At 37.0% G+C, this 24,823-nt stretch overlaps 1 long non-coding RNA gene across 1 annotated transcript in view; it reads right to left on the reverse strand.

Annotated features, from left to right (window-relative positions):
* The window catches only part of LOC120506226, a 93,487-nt gene extending 69,717 nt beyond the window's left edge, over nt 1-23,770 (reverse strand). Inside the window, exon 1 of the long non-coding RNA XR_005628452.1 lies at nt 23,703-23,770. This is a non-coding gene — a long non-coding RNA (uncharacterized LOC120506226). The remainder of the gene's footprint in view (nt 1-23,702) is intronic.
* Between the last annotated feature and the right edge of the window lie 1,053 nt (nt 23,771-24,823).

The raw sequence follows: 24,823 nt of genomic DNA on the forward strand, positions 1-24,823 counted from the left end.
GATTCAGCTAACAATCTTTTAGTTATAAGAAAACCCATACAAGTACTGTCCTTTTAAACACATATATTAAGCACACAAATTTTCAAGGGTATGACATACAAGCCAGTAATTTTATATCAACCTAATTAACTCATCAAGCCTAAAAAATACTTTTCTAAAAGATTTTGGTTACAATAAAATGAGTTTTCAGATTCAAAATACACATAAGCCAACGCAAACATCAGCCAGCTGTATATCTAAAAAATGACTGAAAAAACAACATTCTCAACTTATTGTAACTTTCACAATCTGTATTTTTAGGAGTTTTAATAATCAATCTGCATGTGGTCATCAAACAGCTGAGAGAGAACATGCATTTTCCATTGCCCAACAGCAATCTTTGAATGACTGAATCATTCCTTTTTTCTAACAAATAATCACTTCAACAAAATACCATGCAGGACCTTGGTGGATTAGTGGACAGTTTGAATCCAGATCTTGCTTTGCTCAGAAGAGACTAAAGGCAGAGATGCTTCAGGAAACAAAAGCACCACCCGACTTCCTAGAGAAAAAATACCAGCTTTCCCTTGGTCTATTCTGGGATGAAGACATCTTAAGGCAACAGGACCATGGTTAAATTGGCCTTTCTTTCCCTGATTGTTGCTTTCTGAGCATTTAGAAATACCAAAATTAGAAAACAGAAATAATCTGAGAGCTTTCACAGCACCCAGCTGAATTATGAGCACTTCAGCAAATACTTGTTCTTCTTTGTTGTTCTGTGGGAGCCAGCCTCAGGAGAGGATTAGCATTCACAGTGAGACTCCTGCAGCCAGTGCCTCTCCACTGCTACAATGCAGGAATTATTTCTGCTCATGATAAAAATTATAGTGGCCCCTAAAGAAAAGGATAGTTGTAAACTCTGCTGCCAAAAACTGATGGAAATGAAGTCCCTATTTCTTCCTGGGAAACTCTGCATGATGTGCCAGCTGTGCAGCAACATTCCCAATATGTCCCAGCAGCCACACTGCTGGTTTACGTGTCAAATCTCTTAAATGATGAAAAAGAAATGATCAAACCTTCACTTTTAAGATAATCCCTACTTTGTAACACTATCCTGCAATGATACTGTGCTGTGAGTGCAATGCAAAATGATATTCATTGTTCATAAAGTCTTAAATATGTGCAGGATGTGTTTCAAAGCTGTTCTCTCTAATCAGCCCCATAAAGCCTGGCAATATTCTCTTCGGTAAAGACTGATGTGATTACTATTCTAATGAAATTCTGGCTCTATCTACCCCTGAGAAGGACATGAGGACTCCTACATGGGAGCATTAGCTCAATTTGCCAGCCTCTAAAGGAAAGAAAGTGTAAGAAATGGAGAGCAGCCCTGAAGAGAAGGACTTGGGGGTGTTGGTGAAGCTTTTCATGACCCTGCAATGTGCACTTGCAGCCCAGAAAGTCAATCATAGCCTGACCTACACCCAGAGCAGCATGGCCAGAATTCTGAGGGAGGGAATTCTCTCTGTCTTTACTGTGCTCTGGCAAGAGCCCACCTGGAGCCCTGCATTCAGCTCTGGGCTGCCAGCATAAGATGTGACCCTGCTGGAGGCCACATCTCTCTCTCTTTACCGTGCTCTGGCAAGAGCCCACCTGGAGCCCGCATCCAGCTCTGGGCTGCCAGCATAAGATGTGACCCTGCTGGAGGCCACAGCGGTGCCCAGAGGGCTGGAACAGCTCTCCTAGGAAATCAGGCTGCCAGTTGGGGCTATTCAGTGTGGAAAAGTGAAGGCTCTGGGCAGGGCTTAGAGTTCCTTATGAGATGGGAAGGGGTAACAACACAGCTGGAGAGGGGGTGTTGTAAGGGCATGGAGTGTAGGACAAGGGGAAATTGCTTTAAGCTGAAAAAAGATATGCTCAGATTACATTTTAGGAAGAAATTTTTTCCTGCCAGGGGGCTGAGGCCCTGGAACAAGTTGCCCAGTGAAGTTTTTTACCCCATCCCTGGATGTGTTCAAGGACAGGATTTGGAGAAACTTGGTAACCTCATAACACATCCCAAGGCAATTTTTTCCAGATGGATAAGGGTCCCCAAGTTCCATCCCTAAGTTCTCAAATTTTGATATCACATCGAAGAGCAGAACATTTTCACTTTGCATAAACAATTAGTTTAATGGTACATTCTTCTTCCCCTATTCACATGAAGGAATTTTAATGAGACCTTCAACATTTAAAATAAAGATGTACTAGACTTCTAGCTAATTACAGTAGGCAATTAGTCCAATTAGCTATCTATTAGACCAATTATACTTTACTCAAATGCAATGCCTCAATTAAAAAATGAAATCTTGCAATTGATGATGAAAATAAGACAAAAGAAATGGCTGAAATAATGACCTGCATGGAGCTTCTCTTAAGCTGTCCTCATTTACCTGTTTTCTTTGCCATCCCTTTATTAGACAATGCACTTATAACCAGCGATGAAAAAAAAAAAAAAAGCTTTTTATAGGCTTTGAACTCTTCTTACTGTACCATCATTTGTCTAATCAAAGCAGCTGAGTCTATTTTAAGACAAGGTTTTTCAATTTAATATCAGACCTAACTCCAAGGAGTTCTGCATACAGAATGGATGGAGTACATCACATCTCCTTTTCTTTAAACAGTGTAATTTCCTTTAGTATGTGTACAGATTCACATCTCGTTAATTTGGATGCACTTATTTTTTAGTATTTACTATGCAAATTACTAATTAATTCTTATTTATATTGTATTATGTTTTAAAAAATCCTTTTCAGTTAATAACATTCATCCTAAAATGTTGAATGGTATACAAGGTAATATTAACAGCATTAATTGTCAGAAATAGCTAAAGAGAAATTACATGGTAATTCTCATTATTTTAAACTGAAAGTCATACTTTCTAAAATGAACAATCTAAACATAATCACATTCTATGCCAAGCAAAATATGTTCAAATTAATTTTGAAAACATAGCAATTTTAAAAGAAAAATCATAGTTGTTTTTTTTTAGTATTCCCAACCTGCTCTCAAATATTCATCATTTCCATCATAAACATGTATGAAATGTTAGTCAAAGCTGGTGTCCTTTGGTAAAAGAGAAGATTTTAAACTGAGTTCCTATTTCTCCACAAGAGAGTGTAAAAAAGATGACTGCAGTGAAACAAAAGCACTCAGCTGCACAAGAGACTAAGCCAAGCTATTTCCCTCACTGAAAACTCTGCTCTAGCACAGCCCAAAAGTAAGACTGGAAAACTAAAGCTCCTATTTCCAACCAAAAGTGTTCTGCACTGATATCAAAGCCACATCAGTGTTTATCAAAAATGGATTCTGCTGGATGTTCAGTGTTAGACCAGGAAGACCTTGGAAAGAGAGTACAGAATATTTTAATTTAATACTAAAACCTTCTTTTCACCTGATCTCTTCTGAAAATACACTAAAAAGGAAAGTAGTGTCATCAAAGCTGATTTTATTGGGATAAAAATGTTAATGAATATTGGAAGATGAGAAGCTAATACAACTTCTTACTAAGTCAAGCCTGAGATTTTACACCTTCTCTATTTCAGCCTGTTACTATATTTGCCACTGACTTGTAAGAAATCTAGTCTGAAAGGAACTTAATCTTCAACAAAAGTTCTTGCAAATTACTATTAATAACAACACCTTTTTTCCCTAATGAGCCTACCCAAAATTAGCTCAAAATACATCATGGACTTGAATATTCAAACATGATGAGATAAATGTTCCCAAAGTTAATTCTAATCACATAAAATATTAACTCCCTAATTTAAAAAGAAATCCCTGTATTATTTTTTGAAGAAAACACAGATTTTCAGTGTTATTAGTGACTTGTACATCTTGTATGAAAGTGAGAATTTTTCTTCATGTTCTTCACTATATAAAATGAAAGACTGGAGGCAAAAATTTCAGTCAAGAAAAATATTTAACTCGATTTTACTCCACCAGATTTTTAATATTAAACTGAGTCCATTATTGTTTAACTTATCCATCAATGACTTGGGTGAGGGGGCAGATGCTTCCTCAGCAAATGTGCTGATGGCACAAGCTGGGAGGAGAGGCTGCTACCCCAGAGGGCTCTGCAGCCCTTCAGAGGGGAGCTCAACAGGCTGGGGAGATGGGCAGAGAGGAAGCATCTGAAATTCAACAGACACTTTATTTTTTTTTTATAGAAAGGACAATGCAGAAGGGCAAAAGTAATTCTTCATTACTCCCTTAGCAGTATATTAGACACAGCAGAAGCTGCCGTTACTGAGGACCCATTTTCAAAATAAGAACAGCTCTTCAATTCAAAATTGATTTCAGTGTCTTTGGAAGTATGAGGAAGCCACACACACACAAATCAACCAAAGTAATACTCAGTTCCAAGGAGAAAATTATGTGAATAAGAAACTTTCTGAGAGCAAACAAAAAGGAATAGCTAAAAAGCTGTTCATAATAGAAAGACTATTAAGAGACACTATTATAGTGAAGCTCATGGTAAGTATATAAAAAATTTAAAGACTATATTCAAGGAAGTGGAAAAAATATGTTGCTTTTAAACTGTGAATAAAAGACCCTATTAGAAGTAGAAAGCCTTTAGCACATAGCTGTAGTTATCACTTAATTAAAGAGGGGAAAGAATGCTAAGGATATAAGGATATATTTAAAACAATAAAGCAGGGTTCTGAGGCTTAGCAGGCTGTCTAAATATAAAAATGAACACCACCATTCAAAAAACAAAACCCCAAACACCAAACCAACTCTAGTTCTGGAATGTTAAAGGATCTCACCAAAGAAACCACAGTGTCCTTAGATCCCTGAGATGTAAACATGGGGCTGCAGTTTTTGCTGGCTGATGCCACAGAAGGAAAGGCTCCAGTATGGGAGCCTCCTGCCAAACAGAACATTTTCTAGCACAGGATGTCTACAGGCACCCTCCTGTGATTTCACCCATTTCCATTTTTCTGGTATTTCTGCCAGCTCTTTGTTACCACCAAAATAAAATATGCACCTAGTGTTGTGTATTGAAAACCATTACAAGTTATCACTTTGAAGAGCTCACTCCAACACCCCAAGTCTCCATGGAGAAGGGCAGGACACCAGTGAATCCACAGGTACCTTCCTTTGCTGAGCATTTCCAAACCCTACAAAACAGTTTTGACACAGCTCTTGAGATCAGGAGATCAGTTCAAAACCTGGTGGCCACACTCTGTTTGCAGTGGCTTCCCCAGGCTCTTCAGCAGTGTTAGACTCATGTCCTTTAAGCAGCTGACCCATCCCAACACCTCTGGCACTCCAGCAGCTGGTTTGTGCACTTAGAGATGAAATCATGTCCATAAACACAGCAGAAGTCAGGCTTACCAACCATATCAGCTTCATTGCCTCTTCTTGGACATTTTCATTCTTCCTCATTTATTTATTTACATTTTAATGTCTCAAAAACTTAATTTTTTTCCAAAAGAAAATCAGAATATTTCTAATGTCCTTTTTTTGGTCTTGTTTTATTTCAGCTAAATTGTGGATCTGCCTACTCAAGTGGACATATTTAGAAAATATAAATGTAGCAGATGCTTACAAATACTCCCTACTTCTACAGTCAACTCTTCTTTACACATTTTTATTAGCTAGTAACACACAGAGCCTCCATGCAGTTTTTGAGGTAGAATAGATTGGGTTTCTTTGAAAAGCAAACACAGCCTTGTAGCAAGGAAGCACATTTCCAAACAGAGCCTGTGTGTATATCATGATGGGCTCCATTGAGGAAATATTTGAAGAAAGATTTTCATACCCAGTTCTCATGGACCTGTGATTATATGGTGATGAAATCTAATTTATTACATTATTCACTGGAGAGAAGTTCTGGTACTTTTGGCAGGTTTCTCAGCATGCAAACAAACAAATGACTGCCTACATTGCCCAGCACAGAATTTGCTGTTCTTTGTTTTTGCCATAAATGTCTACCCTTTATAGCTGCTCTGGGCCAGAGATTTAAATAAAATAAGAAAGAAGACGGAAGTCAGTGGAACAAGGGAAGGAAGAGCCATAACTAGAGGAACAAAATATTTGTGATTAATGAAGGCTTCTGGTAACACAGAGCTCACAGCAGTAATTATGTAGCATCAAATATAGTTCCAAAAATAATAGCAATATACTATCACTGCTAAAATGCACTCCAAAGACTTACTTTTAATACTGCAGAGGCTTAGGCAGAGTACATGGAAGACAGGGTGATCTCAAGATTAATTACTCAGATTACCATCTTCTCCTTAATTCAGTGTATGAGAGAGACATAGCAAATCTAAGTTTTTTAGCAAAGCGTAGGTAAGTTATTGACTAAATCCAGAAGGTTTGTGCAAGCTCTCTGCAAAACACAGCAACTCGGCTCACCCTGAAAATATATACTAATTTTTTTCAGCAAATATTAGCATAACAACTCCAGATTTTTATTATTAAAAAAAGCAAAAAAGACCCTAATTACATGGCAGTTTTTCTCCTGCCATAAAATAATGAAACAAACATGGGGAGAAGATGCTGCTGGTAGGTACAATCCTGGATGCCTGGTTTATTTGTCAAGTTGCACAAGTGATCATATTTTATGGAATAATGTAAGAATGTCCATAAGAAAGGTCCAGAGCAAGGGTGAGGCAGAAGATTTCAAGTAAAGTGGGATTTAAGAGATGGTGGTAATGAATAAGATCAAACCACACACAAACAGTGCTAAACCTTCTTATGGAAAACATCTCATTCTAATAGCCTTTGCTGCCTAAAATGAAGATGCAATCTCTTCTATTAATTTTGACAAGTTCAGCTTAATTGTTTTCATTATTCTGTCACTAGCATTGTTCATTTTAAATAGGTACATCAATTGGAAGTGGCAGTAGCACATTAGTTAAAGGTTAGTTGTTCAAGCAGCATGGTGTATTGGAAAGAAAGATATACTAATTTCATTAAACTAGAAAGGCACCTTTCTTTCTAAATAATCTATGAGTACAACAGGAGCCATCCAGCATTTCAATTGGTAGGATTTTGACAGCTGAAAGTGTAACTTGGAATTTCTCCTCTTAATTGCATCTTCCACATTACTACCTTATCTCCCGCTCATCTGGTCGTTAGATTTTCATGTATTTTGTATGAGCCACTTCCTGGCTTGTGCCTTCAGCTTGTGCTTCACTGATTCTCGTGACTTTATTCTTTAACTTATTTAATAAAACGCCACAAATTCTCCAGCACAACAGCTACAGAAGTTTGCCATAAATACACCACACATGATTTGAAGTCATTAGAAACACAGTTCAGGACAAAATGTGATAATGCCTTTAGATGTGTTAAATTAGCATTTAATTTAAATTTAACAAGTCTGTTGTATAGAAGTGAATATCATTCAACTGTGAGAGAAGCACATCTGTGAGCTTGATGAAGACACATTTACTATAATTCAAGCCCAGTTAATGTATTGTCATGTCAACATCTTCATTATTTTTTTTCTTTGTCAGTTAAATCTGTTATCCCTCAGTGTTTCCAATATCAGTTTGGTCCAAACATTTGTGTGCATTGGTTATTTGAGGCTTGCACAGTGGCTGGTTTTATGTGTACACCACCTGACAGACCACAGAAGGTTGGTGTGCAAAACTGGCTGTACCTCAGAGAAAATTCAGCAGCCTCTTAGGAGTCTGATCACAAAACTTGTTCCATCTGGTCGGTAGAAAACATTCTCTAAGCTTCAAACACTTTGTCCTTTTTTAAAAAACACTGAAAATGCTAGAGAATTTTTTAAATTATATTTTAAATTTTTTTCATTTGATGGTATTGCCTTTGTTCTAAAAAACTTTTTTCCAAGTTATCAGGGATTAATATATCTTAAATACTTTAAAATTAATTTAAAATGTTATGATTTTGCTTTAAATATTACATCTTGATCTACTTTTTCTTTTTTTAAAAAATCCATTTCTGTTTTCATATCTACAACATTTTTAGGAACTACAGCACAATAAGATACATAATGAACCTTGTTATGATAAACAGGACAAGTCTTTACAAAATGTTTGAGGAAAGAGTCAATACCAAGAGGCAATTATGCTTAAAACATTTTTTGAAAAGTAATAGAGTATTTTTTCTCCTGTTATGCCACATTATGACATTAACTGATCATTAAAATGAGACAGAATACATGGAATAACTTTAAAAAAGTAAAATTTCCCATAAAATTCCTATTCCTTTGAAACACAAAATTCAAGTTTCAACTCACTATGGCATTTACTACTTACTTGATTTCTCTGTTTATCAAGCTAAAAAGCAATTTAAGGTTGAGGCCCTTTTTGTGCAGTGGTCACACATTCTCTATGCTGGTCCTTATGCTGCTTACACTACAAGCATCAGACAGGAAGCCTGGGAGCAGATGGGATCATTTATTGGCTTTTGTTAGATTGAGACCCAAGAATTGCTGAGAAAAACCTACTGCCAAACCCTGAACTCATGTAAATGCAACTGCATTAAATGACAATAAAAGACATCCCTTCTAATTAAGGCTCATTAAGTACCTTTTTAGCAATCAGATGGTATTGAATTAAGTGAGAGTAGCCGACCTATAAAATCTAATTCAGACCTAACTAAAATCTATCTTGCCTCAGGCTCTCTTTCTTTTTTTTGTCACATGTCATAAATGATCTATTGATAAAAACAGAACTTGCCATAAATAGCACAGCCATTGGGATTTGCAGAGTGTGACACTTAAATATCTCACCCACTTGAGACACATAAATTATTACCCAAACTTCTGTGGTCAGATTTTACTGCATTCACTGCCACAAAGAAACACGAGCACTGAGGTACTCATGCCACACTTCATCCTACAAGTGGCTGAAGCCCACAGGGCCCCCCTCTTTCCCAGCCTTGGACTGATGCAGCACAGCTGGTCTCCTGCACCCCCACCAGATTCTGTCATTCCCTCCCAGTAAATCAACCACTCTGGCAAGAAGGGAAAACTCCAAGCTGTCAGATTCTACCCTCTAAGCCACAGGGAATTTGCAGCCAGATTATGACCACTCTATGTCATCTAAGTGATCGTATTAGAAAATCTGACCAAATAGAATGAGGCAATTAAGGGCTTAGTTAAATCTGATTAAGGTCATGGGAAAATTCTCATGCATAGGGAGACTGCAAAAAAAAGACTTGTTTACCTGGAGGCAAGACCTAGAATAGGTCTTTCTCCCTAGAATAGGGAGAAACTTGAATAAAGAAGGAAAATGCCAGCAGAGCCAAAGTTGCAGGATCAGGAAATTTTTTCAACATTCAGGCAGAATAATGAGGATTGTGAGGTGGAACTTAAAGTGACATATATAAAATAAAACCACAGGAAGAAATAACTACACAGGAAAAGATGAGTACAAATAGAGAAACTTTGACAAATTTGCCTAGTTCTTTGTTGGATATCATTATTTTAAGGAGGAAAGAGTAAAATTTTTAATTTGAAGAGGTTATGCATAGCTTTTTATTTCTTTTTTACATCTTTCCTAAATTCTAGAATTGTATCAGTTAAATATATTTATTGTGAGTCTCCATCACCTTTTTTGCAGTCTAGGAAATCAGAATTCTAAGTTCTGAACAGGAGCTGCTTCCTTGGGCTCTTCAGGCCTGAAAATAAATTTTGACAATATTTACCCACTCTAGCTAGACGTTATGTGGGTCATATAAATGAGTCCCAACTTTGAAATATATGTTCTCTATATATGTTTTGAGATCAAGTTTCGTCCTTGTGAAGAGGAACATTCTTATTATTCTGGATTTACAAGTTGGGAGCTGAAGTACAAGGATGTACTGAAGTACAAGGTCCATGTATAAAGATATTTGAATCCCCAGGAGAGACTCATTTCATAGAATCATAGAATGGTTTGGGTTAGAAGGGACCTTAAAGATCACCCAGTTCCAACCTCCCTACTGTGATGTAATATGGCACTTCACTCAGTGACAGAAATGCTGGATTTTCTGGGTACTAAGCCAATCACCAGCTTCATCTTTTCTTCAGCTGCATATCTCTGGTTCCTGGGAGCAGGTTGATCCAGAACTGCTCTACAAGCATCTTCTGTGGATGATTCTACTTCCTTAGGAGCTTGCCACAGTAGGACAAGGGAATTTCTGGTGACAGGTGAATGTCCATATTCTCCATTAAAAGAATATACAAGGAAATTAAATAACTCTGAATAACTTCAGAAATGGAAACATAACCAAACCTAGAGAGATAAGTGGGTAGCTACAGAAATAACAGAAAGTGATAAAATGAGCTATTTGCTTTTCAGAGCATTATCCTTAGCAATTAAAACATCTCTGTGAAGAACACAACCTCAGGAAATGCCTAGCAATTGTTTCCAGCCACTCAAACAGCCATTCTTAATGTTTATACTTTAATTGGTTTCTATAAACCTCTTTACCAGCTCATAACTCCATAATTCTGCTACATTCCAACAATTAAATGTAACAGCACTAATACAAACTTCTGTCAGTTCTTTAATTTGTTACAATCTCTTTTTTTTGTAAATCCAGTTTGGTGATTGAGAATTTGTCACCTTCTACTGCACTTTGGCTTTGAATTTATCCAACTTCCTCATAAAGTTTCCTTTGTAAATGCTGCCAGCTGGAATTGCCACCTCATGGCCTTTTTACCATTAGTTCCGTGCTATTATATGAAAAGAATTTAATGGCAACTCTGTCATTGACTTCAGCAGTATTAGAATAAAGCTACTTACAAGGTAAGTGAAAAAAGAATTAGTTCACATTTGGTGTCATGAAAAGCCCCATCTTGACGAGACAAATTGGCATAGCTTTATACATAAATGCTTTCTTTACTTGGATAATAACCTTTCAGAGGATATTAGAATTTTATTGCACTTTTAAAAACAACTTCTACTGAGATTCATTCCAGCTGATACTTACTATTTGATACTGCTTAGTAGTACCAGAAAATAATACCAACATTTTTCAATGTATTTATTCACCTGGAATTGTGTTTAAAATTAGCTTCTGTCATGTGAGTAAAAAGAAAAAAAAAGATGTCTGTGTGAAATATCCCTGATCTAAGCAGGATCATCACTGCTGTTGCATTTCTATGCTATATTTATCATAGTATTATTCAAGGCAATGGGTGCTGAATGCTCTTCAAATACATACAGTGGGGAAGTTTTGACCCCAAATTCCTTACAGTTTCATGCCTCTTACCTAAACTGCCAATTTAAAAAAAAAAAAAATTTAAAAAATAAGCAAAACACAGCGTTCTACCTCAAAAAAAAAAAAAAAAGAAGGGCAGGAATCCACAAAAACCTCTATTAAAAACATAAAAAAAAAAAATTAAAAAATAAGCAAACCACAGCGTTCTACCTCAAAAAAAAAAAAAAATGCAGTGCAGGAATGCACACAACCTTCTGTTAAACACTTAACAAAGTATTCCACTCAGGGGATCACAGAATCACAGAATGGCCTGGAATGGAAAGAATCTTAAAAATCATCTTGTTCCAACACTGTGCCATGAGCAGGGACACTTCCACTACCCTGGGTTTCTCCAAGCCCTGTCCAACCTGGCCTTGGACACTTCCAGGATGGGGCAGCCACAGCTTCTCTGGGCACCCTGTGTCAGGGCCTCCCATCCTCACAGGGGAAGAATTCCTTCATAATATCTGAGCCAAACCTATTCTCTTTCAATCTGAACCCATTCCCCCTTGTCCTGTCACTACCTGTCCTTACAAATTGTCGCTGTCTTTCTTGTAGGATCCCACTAAGGTACTGAAAGGTTACCCCAAAGCCTTTCCTTTTCCAGGCTGAACTATCCCAATTTGTTTGGAAAGAAGCCAAGTCATCTTTTAATGTTTTTGGGGGTTTTTTATTGTTTGATATATCTGCTGCATTTGCCTGCTATGCAGCCTGGAAGCAGAGCCCAGGACCTGCCTATGTGCAGTACAAATGGCCAAGTCACCCAACTTGGTGTCACGAACTTCTGCTGAAGAAATAAGAGAAAAAGAAAAAAAAAAAACTAAGGAAATGGTGTGACTGTATAAAGAACAAAAAGTGAAGAATGGAAGAAACTGGTGCCATGACAACAGCTTCACAGATGTTTGATAATACAGGGATGGCATTAAAGTTTCTAAATAATTTCTGTTGGACTTTTGGACAGTTTCTTCCTAAGAACCCAGCTTAGTTTCTTCTGTTGAAGACAGAGAAGCTAAGGATTTGTACCCACAGAAAAGGCATTGTTGAAAAGACATGGAATATGCAGTCAAAAGTCCAACTGTAAACGAATCATCACTGTGAAGTTTCTGAAAATTCCAGCAATCATTGTTAGCATATCACTGTCTGCAATCAGGGCTATGCAATCAAAGGATTGCAATTCTCCCTATCTTCTTTCAAAAGCAGAAAACAAGCTTGATCTTCCCAAAAGCCATCCTGATTTTAAATTGTAAATGTATATCTGATAGTCTGGTTTTGTATTTTCAAGAGTTGCAATTAATTTAGATTTCATAACTGCTTTTTTAGCCTTTTGTATACAAATTTTTAAAGAAAAAAATAAAGATATTAAATATGTTCTTGATTCATTAAAACTGTACTTATAGCAATTTCAGTGATTAACAGGCCTTAAGGGAAGTTTCTTTAAATAGTTTGCTAAACTCAAAAATTCTTGTAGCAATATGAAACTCAGATTCTTTTTGTAGGTGATATATTGTAAAATATTCACCAGATTTTCAAAGATCTAACTATAGGAAGGAATTCATGTGTTCCAAGCACATAAGAAAAGATAATTTCTCCTAATTAAATTTTGCATCCTTTTTCATCTATAAATATAAATAAAAAGCTGCCTTTTTTCCCCCCCATATCAGGTACATCAGGTACCCTATTGCTCCTTTTTTGCAGTGTGCAGGATCACTGGATTAGACTTTGCAGACTTTGTAGACGGAAAAATTGGATGATGTTTGAAATATCTACTTAGATTTCCACAGTTGCTATTACAGGTTTAACCAGATTTCTTCAAATTGACCTTTGTATAACAGACATTGGAGCCACTTACAGAACAGTACTTTACTAAGAACATTTTTGTTCTATTTATATCCATCGACACAGCGTGGAAATTGCTCATTTAATTTCCCCACAGCTTTGGAACGCCAGGTTTCACAGAGTTTTGGAACATCAGGGCACAGAGTTCAGTGCTCTCAGTCAACAGGAGGCGTTAGGGAGCACAAAGCACATGCAGAAACCTAATTGGGAAACTCAGGTTGTCCTTTGTACCAAAAAACCCCCACAGGACATGCTGTGATGACTCTGTGATTTCCCTTCTTTGCCACTCCTGATATTTGTGTTACACTGGAGCCTATGGCTGCAGAGCTTGCTGCCCCTTCTCCAACAACAGCAGATTCCAAGTGTGTGATCACACCATCAACCCTCCAGCTCACACCATTGCAACAGATGGTACACAGAAAAGCTGGGTGTATTTGTGTGCTGAAAAAGTAAATAAAAATATATGACACTAAAATGCTGACATCAGTGGAAATTGTAATGAAAACCTATTAGCGTTAATGGTAATGAACAACTATTATCTTCAACTGTGCAAAAAATTATGTTAACTGAATTCATTACATATCTATAGAGGAAAAAAACCCCACATGACTTTTACTATAATGCCTATGTAGTGACCTCTAAAGGGGAAAAAAAGGGAGGTAGAATGACTCTAGATGCATTGGAAGAATGCATAAAACCACATGTATATTTGGATAGCACACTTTTTCCTGATCCTCAGTCCCATACTGCTCCCAGGTCCCATGATTATACACAAGAAGAGACAATACTGCTATTGGCATCATAAGCCATCACCAGCAGCCTCTTAAAAATTTGCCTCACAGTGCACTCATTCTCACTATTTTCTCCTAAGGAAGTTTTCTCCTTCTTATTGCCAATTTATCCAAAATGGAACAGTTAAATCTATTTTAAATCTCTTCTGCTGAATTCTAATCACTTCGATGTTCATAGTGTTGTGGTGAGTCCTTTCTCAGGAGTGAAACTTTTCCAAAGGTTTGCAAGTCAGAGCAGGGTTTTCATTTGGTATGAGGCCAACATATAACAAGAAACAATCCTTTTTATGGATCTGTTTGTGTGCCTATAATGAAATAATTTATGAGCACTGCATGTTTCCAGTTTTAACACCTCCAGAGTAGTTCTGAGTCCTTAGGAACATCATCTTTACTGCTGGAGGACAAATGCCCAGCACCAGCTACTTTTGACAGGTGATATTTATATCAGATATATAATATAATATATTACATAATAACATATAATATATAATTATCAGGTTATAATACTTGCTGTAAGTTGCCACTTGGCCCACAGAGGCCACATGTGCCTTTTGGTAATCTAAATAAATCAAACAAAAAAACTCCCAAGGACAATGGCTTTCCTCAGTTCACCCAACACACCACAAACTGTCCAGAACAGAACCAATTATTTTGTGCTCCTAAATACCTTCTGGACTTTCTTGGCATTTACAGTACGAGGAGTTCTCACAATTCCTGACACAGAGCAGCTGTGTAATGCCTCTCTAAAGTCCTGCACATGATCTGAGGCAAGAAGAATGAGCAATACACAGTCTGCTGCCTTGTTCCACCCCAAAGAGTTACACCAATTAAGCTCACAATTGCTTTGGAAGGTTTCAAAAGTGGAGTCTGTCCCTCTTCCTCCCATCAGTAAAAAAAATAAACACAAATCTAGGTTTCATCCAAACTAGGAGACACTACTGAATTTAAATGCATTTTCATGTTCATTTTCCATCAAGAGCAACTTGGGGAGACCTTGGACATTCCTCACTGAACCACTAAACACAAAGGATATATACGAATAAATATACACAAACAAATAAAAACCAGGAAACAATATAATAAAACTTCAACCTTCTCAGAAAAAAAATACACTCTAAAAAATACTTCAGGTATTTTCCAAGGAATAACAATTGAGTTACTTGACATCCTAGTAATCAGCTCTGTCCTCATATGCTTGTAGAGGTTTAACAGCAAAGTCAAGCTGTATGTCCTTCACTCTGTTATCCTTTATAAAGATACTTTAATTATTCTTCAATAAACACAAATCTAGGTTTCATCCAAACTAGGAGACACTACTGAATTTAAATGCATTTTCATGTTCATTTTCCATCAAGAGCAACTTGGGGAGACCTTGGACATTCCTCACTGAACCACTAAACACAAAGGATATATATGAAAAAATATACACAAACAAATAAAAAACAGGAAACAATATCATAAAACTTCAACCTTCTCAGAAAAAAAAATACACTCTAAAAAATACTTCAGGTATTTTCCAAGGAATAACAATTGAGTTACTTGACATCCTAGTAATCAGCTCTGTCCTCATATGCTTGTAGAGGTTTAACAGCAAAGTCAAGCTGTATGTCCTTCACTCTGTTATCCTTTATAAAGATACTTTAATTATTCTTCATCCCACATTTGGTACACTACACACATAGGCACAAGCAGATTAGTAAAATCAAATCTCTTTGTCTTTTAATATATGCAGCAGTGCAAATAAAAATGGAGAAATGAGATGAAAATACAAGGAATGGGAACAGCTGAGAAGAGAATCTCAGACCAGGCAGAAAAATCCTCAAGGACTTATAAAAAACAAACCACTTCAACAAGCCAATTCATGGACTCAACTGCATAAAGTTAATTATTCAATCAAAACACAGAAACAGGTAGTATAGCAACAATAAAAGGTTTCCTGATCTGCTTCTTTGTTTACTGTCCACTTCACTTACTTTGTCCTCACAATTTAAAAGTAAGGAAAATTAAGGGAAGGACAGAAAGAGGATCAGCTTTCTGCTCAGCACTAATAGCAGAGGTAGAAGCAGATGCTACTTCAGGAATCAACCTGTCACCTTTAACTTTGTCTCTCCTTCTGCAGCAGATGTGCAAGCAACACATACAGCAGCCATAAAGTCTAATTCAAAGTAGTTTCAATTCTCCCAGGGGTTTTGAGTATATTTTATGTTTTTTTCCTGTGACCCAGCTATTCTCAGTCTCCCCTCTGGTTTGTATCACAGTGTGGAGGAAATGTTCTGTGTCTACACGAGCACCCATGTGGCAGAATAATTATTCCAAACAGCAGTTTCTGATGTTTTCTTATGACATATTGTCTGTGGTGCATGTTGTGAAATTTCACACCTTTATTTGAACCATTCTGAAAAATGAGCATCATTTCACTCCCAAATCTGTTGAATTCAAATAATTAGATAGACCACCACTGCTGAGCTCCAGGCAGACATCAACTGTAAGAAGCAACACATTTAGCTTTCACCACTGTGTCAAAAACCACACAGCTTTAAGGTTTGATGCTAATATTGCAGTAAAATTGAAAGGCCTGATTCTTACTGGCTTGATTAATAGATGTATCTATCTATCTGTAAAAATCTGTTAAATCAGGTTAACAACCCTAAAAACCAGGTGCTTTAAGAACAAATTAGTTCTTGCTCAGACACATCACTGAGTGATGCAATTTGCAAAAGTGCTGAGCACAACAGATAGTTTTGACTTAACTATAGCTATAAAGCTCAGACCTGCTTCAGCAGAAAGTGAACTAACCTATTGTTAGGAGTTTATATTAGGAACCCCTCTCCATAAATTTGTTTGTTTAACTTCTTTCTTGTAGCATCCATCACTCAGATGCGCTTTCTTGGTTGTTTGGAACTTCTCAAAGTCTAAAAAGGTAAAACCTTAAGGAGAGAAGTGCTCTTCGCGACAGTATTTTCTTTATCTCAATTTTATTGCCATCACATTTCCTACTGCAGTATCAGCCTTGCCATTTTCCCTCCACTCCCTCTGGCCAACAGGGAATGTCATCAGTTAGAGCAGTCAGTTTTCCCCTTCCCTGCAGAAATCAAATGTGTCATCTCTGCAGTGCTCTCAGTCCCTGTAAGCCAACAAAGTCTTCACACCCCTTCAAACTGGGCAGGTTCTGCTCCCAACACTGAATCTGTGACAGGGAGTTGGTTTATTGTTAATTACAATGTCTTCATTTTTTTTCAAGCTGAAGAAAATTAATGTGGGCAGTAGGCAAAGAGGAATCTTGATGTAGAATTGTACAGTTCCAGCATTTGAAGGGACCAGGCATTTCAAGTTTCCCATAAAAATTACTGAGGATTTTGCACTGAGACAAATGAGTGTCCATTTTAGATTGAAATTTTTAAACTATTGCTATAGATACCTTCTGGGACTTGAGGAATTTTTTTTTGTTAATTTGTTTTTTTTAAACAACAGGACTCCACTTGTTAACACTCATTAAAACCATCCTAAAAATTACTTGATATTTATCAATCGTATCATGCTTCTTTTCTTAAATAACACAATACACCCATTGACCCAGCTGAGAACAAGAGATATCAATTTGCATGAATCCACTTATTTTACACTATTTCATATTCTATATCTATTTTTTCCTCTTGTAAGTACTATTCAAAGGGTGTGCTGGGTTGGTTTATTTTTTTTTTTTGTCATTGCATTTTTAAAGGGCTTACCTTGTCACTCATTAGAACCTTTCAAGTGCAGCTCTGCCCAAGGGTTCTAACCTACATAGCATTCCTGCCATCACTCAGGCACAGAAATCTTGCCCTCACCTCATCAAAGACAGATCAAACACTTTGGGCCAAAGCTCCAGATGGTGTAAAACTGCAGGACACCTATATTTAAAAGAAATCTTTAAAGCAGACCTTTCTTTCCAAAATGTGCATTAGTCTCAGCTGAGAACACAAACACCAACATGTCTGGAGCTCTTTTACTCTCCAAACCAGGTGCTAAAAGCTCAGCATGAGCAGTGCACTCAGCCATCGCCCTACTCCCTGAGGTGAATTATTGATTTTGAGGTTCCACTGCAAATCATGAACCGTCACACAATCCTTGTAGCTGACCTACATGACGTTGATGTTCCGTGAATTTCTGTTCCATAATTAAATTCACCTTCGAAGCAAAGATGCAGAATTTAGCGTAGCACAAAGAACAACCATGCTTTGAAGTCTAATCTTGCCTAAACCAAGATATGATTTTGTCAGTGAAGATTATAACATTTATGCACTTTTCACTTGTCATAACAGATTTACTGCTTATTTTCTACAGCCTTTCCTGAGGAAAATCATATTCTTGCCATTCTAATGTCACAGTATAGTTTAATAGTTTAAATATAGTATAGCTCAAGACTTAAAGGTTTTTTTCCTCTTAACATGGCAAAAGTAGCTGAAGAAAAGACTTTGAAAAACATCTCATTTCTACAATGAGTTTTAGAAAGGAAGAGCAGATTAATGAGTAGTTAAAGAGCCATGTAGGAGCCAAGTAGAAGCCAAATTCTGAATGTGGCCTGCTACTTTGCCCTAGGAAACACTCAAGCTCTATAAAAGCTTCTTTGTCCTTTTTGTTTTTCAGATTTAAACAGGCATGATAATATTTTATGTATATCTGTATAGAGTGTTCAGATCCTAACATTCATTTTTGTGTGCCAGGAGCTCTCCACATTATTACCAGAGATTAGAATCATTCACCTCACCAAAACTCAATGTTCTTAGTGGGTAATTTTGGATGAGAAGACAGCATTAGGAAGGAGACAGTATAACTTCAGTACTTCTATGAAAATATATTAAACAGATGTGAAAATTAGTTGGACTAGGACTACTGAAAGAGAACTAAACCATTTCTCAGAACTGCTCCTTAAAATTACTGGCCTAATGATTTATGATGGATCTGGATGGAAAGCAGATGAATAAAACATGGCAAAAGGCATTACCATGTCCAAGAACCAGAAGCTTGGATATGAAATACCAGCAGTCAAGTTTTGAGTTGCGATCCAAAATTCCCAGGAGGTCAAAACAGAAAAAATAAAAAAAATCAAACTATGTGAAGGAGATTCATTTCTGTGTAAATGTAAAATGCATTATGGTACTTTTTAGTTTTGAATCTTCACACACACAGAGCCAATGTGATTTATCTCAAAATTCAAACTTTAAACACTTAATCATCAGTGTAATAGTTACAAGTTTTTAAAAATATCCTGGTTGTTAAGCCAGAGCATCACCCCAAATTAAATTATCCATATTTAAAACTCAAGACTTTAATTAAAATTGCATAGGAAAGAACATTATATTTTTTTTAAATTTTATTCCTACCAGTTTTTCAAGTGATTGTTTTATTCTACTGGAAATATGAGGTATCCTATTAACTGGGAAAAAACACAAGGCTGTGCTGAACTGAGGGATTATGGCTACATGTTTCTGTAGACTGATTGCATTGGCTCAAAGTGAGGCATTGTTCAAGCACCTAACATTCAGCAAAGGATGAAAAACCATCAAAGGCAAACTCCTTTTGCAGAGGCAGCGTTGTGGAGCAGAGCAGATTCTGAGCAAGTACCTCATGTGCATTGTTCTTTTGTGCTTTGCCATCATGCTCAATTTTCCTTTGCAGCACTTTGCCTTTCACACAGATGGATATTTTATGGAATTTGCTAAGGACGTTGCAAGGCCAGAGCAGAGCATGGACATGAATCTAATTTGGTTTTTGTTGGTGGTGCCAAATGTTTGAGCAAAAACTTTATTCTTTTACTTTCCAGATTGTGTTTCTTCATGCCCATTTAGAATAAATAATTTCTATTCTTTACATACCTCATCTGGTATGCAGCTCTGAGCTACTGTCTGACTCTAGATTTGCTACACTAAGCCCTTTCTGGGTTGGAAATGCTTCCAACACAAGCTCATCGAAATTTCTACCAGCCTCAGGCTTCATTCCACACACAATAGTCAGTCTGATGTTAGGAATACTTATGCCACTATTTATATCAAATCAGAAAAAATTAGAAATAGGAACTTGCAGTACAAGAGATCTGATTTTTTTTTGACCCCTTTAATCAAGTAGAACTTGGTGCCAGCTCATCTTAAAGTTCACCTAAACTCAAACCAGTCAGGGATAACATATTTCAGGACACCCCAGAATGGAACGTTCTGTTCTGCTAAGATCAGTAAAGTTTTTACAGAGCTAGAATCTGATGAAGACCTTTCTTACTGCAATCAAATCAACTGATTGTGCATTTCTAACATAGCCCAATACCTGAACAGCTTGCATACTACACTGGTATTATTAGCAGTTCATGTAAAAAAGACTAAGATACACATTCAAAGTATGAAAATCGCAAACAAACATGAATTTCTTTTAAAGCTGGAACAAGCTGTGCTCAGATGTGACTACAACTACAATCAGCCTTCCCAGCTCTCCAGCGGACTCTGACACGTTTTGCCTTCCCTAAGGCAGCCACCCACATGCACCCAGCAGTATTGTTTGTCCTGTGCCTTAAGTCACAGATGAATCATTGCAAAGCACCCTCTCCTAGGACGTCAGTGACTCTCCTGGTCAAGGAAATCAACCAGCAGAAGTCACAGAAAGAAGCACTGCAGGCCCTGTTACAGCCAGTTTGTTCTTTTCAATATTGGCAACAACAGCAGAAAAAAAATTGAGATAATACCAGATGGATCTGACAGTCCTTTTCATCAGGACAGCCATGAAAAGATACTCTTCCTCAAAATGCCATTTTATAATGCTGCTACAGTTCACTGCCACAAACTTTGATAAGAATACACAATTTGCTTAAATGCTTATTAACTGACAAGGAAATCCAGACTTACTTAGGAGAAAAAAGGTAGGAAATCAAGCATTTAAAATCTGCCACTATCCAAAAGGGTCACACTACTCTGGCATGGTCTATATTTCACACCTTTCATATATAATTGTTTGACTTAGTGACACAAACTTTATAATCTTGCAGCTCAAAAGGAATTTGCATTAATAATACTAGAAAGACAGATAAGCCTCTGCTGGCTCATGCTTCCACAGATATTCCTTATTTAAAATAGTTTAACATTGGAGTGCCAGTTTCCCATCTTGGCAAATGTCATCAGTCAGGTTCTTTCTGCTTTTTAAATTACCTCAGTTTCTTCCAGTTAGAACAATTGCTTAAAAAAAAAAAATCCATATTACTTTAAAATGCTAAAGAATCATTTGTAATATCACCAAGCGTTCCATCTTAAAAAATTACTTAAAATTTTTCAGCTTTCATTAAAAAAATCCTGAAGGTGTGAGCACACATGCAAGGCCATATTTACTCTGTGAAGGATGCATGGAAACATCCAGCCTGTGAATCCTCACCAGGTCATATGGATAAGGTAGAGATGCTAAGCTGCCAAAACCTAGGATCCCTAAAATTACGCTTCTGCACAAATGTAGGCACCTAGAAGGTTTTACAGGTGTATAGACCCTCTGAGATACAACTTTGAGCAAAAAAGGGCTTGTGCCCTTCATCACATCTGTGTGACCTATCTGTGCTCTAGAATTGGCAAGGTCCCTCCCCTACGTGAACTTGTGTGCTGCTATGAGCTCCATTTCACCCTACTGCTGTAAAAGGTACTCTCCAATTTCAAAAATATAATAAATATAATTTTCATCCAGATTTTCTCAAATTTGTTTCTCATCTCTCATGTTTGATGTTACTGTGTCCTCTTCCTTTATATTTGCAGATTGAAACTTGTTTCATTCAATTTCCATTGCATGAAATATAAATGCAGTAGCAAATGAGTAATCTAAGGTCAACAGAGAACCAGGCAGTGAAACAATATTTTTCAAGGCTGGATGAAATGGAGCAGCTCACATAAACAGCATATTTAGCTTATTCCAGTGTCTCTTCTTAATGAACCCTTTAGAAAATAGACAAATGCATCACATAAAGCTCATACTCAGCAGATGCAGGTCACAGAAAGAGGACTCTCTACAGATCCTCCATGGCAGTACTGGGAAAAGCATTATCAAATTTCACTGTCTTTTAGGTTGTATAAATTCTTCCAAAAACACAGGGAAAATGTCACCTCGTGTTAAATATTGATGCCTGTTCCCATACAGTGAATCATCCTCCAAAGTAGCATTAAGTTAGATGTATATTAAAAACTGTCACTGCAAAACTTCATTCCTTTGTATAGACAACATAAACAATGCTGAATATACTGCAGAGCACACAAAGAAGGACTCTTGTTCACTGGAATCTTTTCTCACCACATAAAATTCCTGGTAATAAAAAAGGCACAATTTTTTTTGCGCCAGCTTTTGTTCTCTTTTTTTTTATTATTTTCTTTATTTTGCTGCTTCTCCTACTTCTAAGTCTCCTTAGGCATCAGAAGAAAAAATATTACCCATAAAGATCTGAAGTGGCCATAGTAATTGCAGAGCAATGCCAGCTGCAAGATCTAGGTCTGGGGGCCAGGCTGTTCTTCACTTTTCAAACCATTTAACTCCAGCAAGCAAGCACACCAAATGTGCAAGCAAGCACACCAAATGCACTGCAATATGTTAATCTAGCCCCTGCCCTGATTTAATTGGCCCAGAAAATTGCTTAAGGTGTTTGGGACTGCAATTAAGGCTAGAAAAGTCTGAAAACACAGTCTTTGGTGGTGAAGGGAATTTTTTTATTATTATTTTTAAGAAACCAAACCCTCTCTTAGCTAAGACTCATGGGCTTAATTAGAGATTAATTAGATTTACTTGCTGTTACTTAGTTGAATTATAGCTCAGCAGACATATTTTAGGTGGCAGATATAAAATTTAGCCTTTTCTATCTCTCCTTTTTGTCTATGCCTCCAACAACCAGACCTTCCTCAATCAGCAAATTCATTCAGTTCAAATCAGGATAATTGTCCATCTCTGCCCTTATCTTTACAACTTGAGGATACCTACTGTAATTTGTCCTAACCAAATGGAATTTTTCTCTTAATTTTAAGAGAACAATTACCCTTGCCTGGCACTGTTACCATGCTGTGGCCTGTGCAGACCTTCCTCAATCAGCAAATTCATTCAGTTCAAATCAGGATAATTGTCCATCTCTGCCCTTATCTTTACAACTTGAGGATACCTACTGTAATTTGTCCTAACCAAATGGAATTAATTTTAAGAGAACAACATTCTCTTAAAATTTAAAAGAACATTGTTCTCTTAATTTTAAGAGAACAATTATCCTTGCCTGGCACTGTTACCATGCTGTGGCCTGTGACCCTGCAGTTCGAAATAACAGTTTCTGTGCACTGGAAATATCCAGCTACAAGTACAGAGATAAAGGTAGGGAGGTGACCGCAACAGAACAACAAGCAAATTATCTAGTTTTGTCCACAAACTAGAGACAAAACCTTATATGAAAAGCACAAATAACAGCAACTCAAGTAGCAGCTATGGGTAAGATATGGGAGTCCATTTCCATTTGGACTCCCAAAGAGAGAAGAGATTTTTCAGAAGTGCTCAGCACAAGCCGTGGCGAAAAACACAAAGCTTGTCTGCAAGCATCTAATGCTCCCTCTGCAGGACCCCCGGAGAAGAGATTTTTCAGAAGTGCTCAGCCTGTAACAGAGCTCAGCACAAGCCGTGGCTAAAAACACAAAGCTTGTCTGCAAGCATCTAATGCTCCCTCTGCAGGACCCCCATGCATCATGGAACAGGAGGTCAAACACGCTCCTTCAAAAATTCAGTAAAAACACACTGAGGTTTATACATAACAGTTTATCTAAATTAGAAAATGCTCAACAACACTGACTTTAATTTGACTTATCCATATCTGAGTTTACTATTATTCTAGACAACAGCAGCAGGCACAATTTCAATACTTACATGATTCATTTTCATTAAGTTGGAATGGCATCATGTTGTTATTGTCTGGTTATTAGGGTTTAGTGGGGCCAGCAGAATGTTCTTCTGTTGGGTTTGGTGGTTATTTTTGGGAAAGGTTGTTTTGTTTTAAACATACTGTTCTCCAATCCTGTTGTCACAGCAACAGTGGACATAACTAGCTGACACAATTTTTTCTTCCAAACCTTCAGTGCTATTCAGATTGCAGATTGAATTTAATAAGCCAATTTAACAGCCTTCCTGAATCTAATTGCAAGTTCTCCTAATACTGTGACATTATCCTTTTCAATACATTCTGAAAAATTTCAATAAATTATTTTTGTATAGACTAGTGATCTTTATTTGCTTAAATATATGTAAAGAGCTTTCTCCCCTTCATATTCACATAGATAAGAATTCACCCATGTTAATTTGGATCTTGCCATTTGAAAAAAATGTTGAGGATGGAAACATTTAGAGATCTGTGTTTTACAGTGACAAGGCTGAATTTCCAATATTATACAGTAAAGACATATACCTTTGAAGTTTCCTTTAAGAAAAAAATCCACTCAGTCTACCAGATTTCCCCCTGATTTTATAGACTCGACTTGTAAGCAGTGAATATATTCTAAATATAAACATATTCACTTTGAAATAATAAAACTTAGTGCAGTCCCTTGCCTTGAACAGAGCAGTTTTAAATTGGTGAGCCCATGTGATTAGAGCAATATACTCTGAATAACACATCTCTTAAAAGACCTCCAAAAGTCAGTGGTAACATCTCCATGGCACTCTCAAAGGTAACCACAACACTGAGGTGCAGCACTGCTTTAGTTGATAGAGATGGATCATTAAATCCACAGCATTCTCCATAATCGCACCAGATCAGAGAGCAACAGCCCAGCAATGAGGATATTTAGTCAAAAAGAGCCATGACACTGAGCGTGTGCAGTTTTCTTTCACTAAACTTACTGGTATTGAAATTTATCTGAAAGGTGTCTTTATAATTTTGGAGGAAAAATATGTTATATGGACTTTTCCAATCACAGCAAGAGTGGGCTTTGGTTTTGCTACACAGAGCCTGCAATGACAAAGTGATGTCCTGAACCAAAGGAATAAAGGCC

The sequence above is a fragment of the Passer montanus genome, unplaced genomic scaffold, assembly GCF_014805655.1.
Source record: "Passer montanus isolate IOZ18808 unplaced genomic scaffold, ASM1480565v1 scaffold38, whole genome shotgun sequence".
Lineage (NCBI taxonomy): Eukaryota > Metazoa > Chordata > Aves > Passeriformes > Passeridae > Passer > Passer montanus.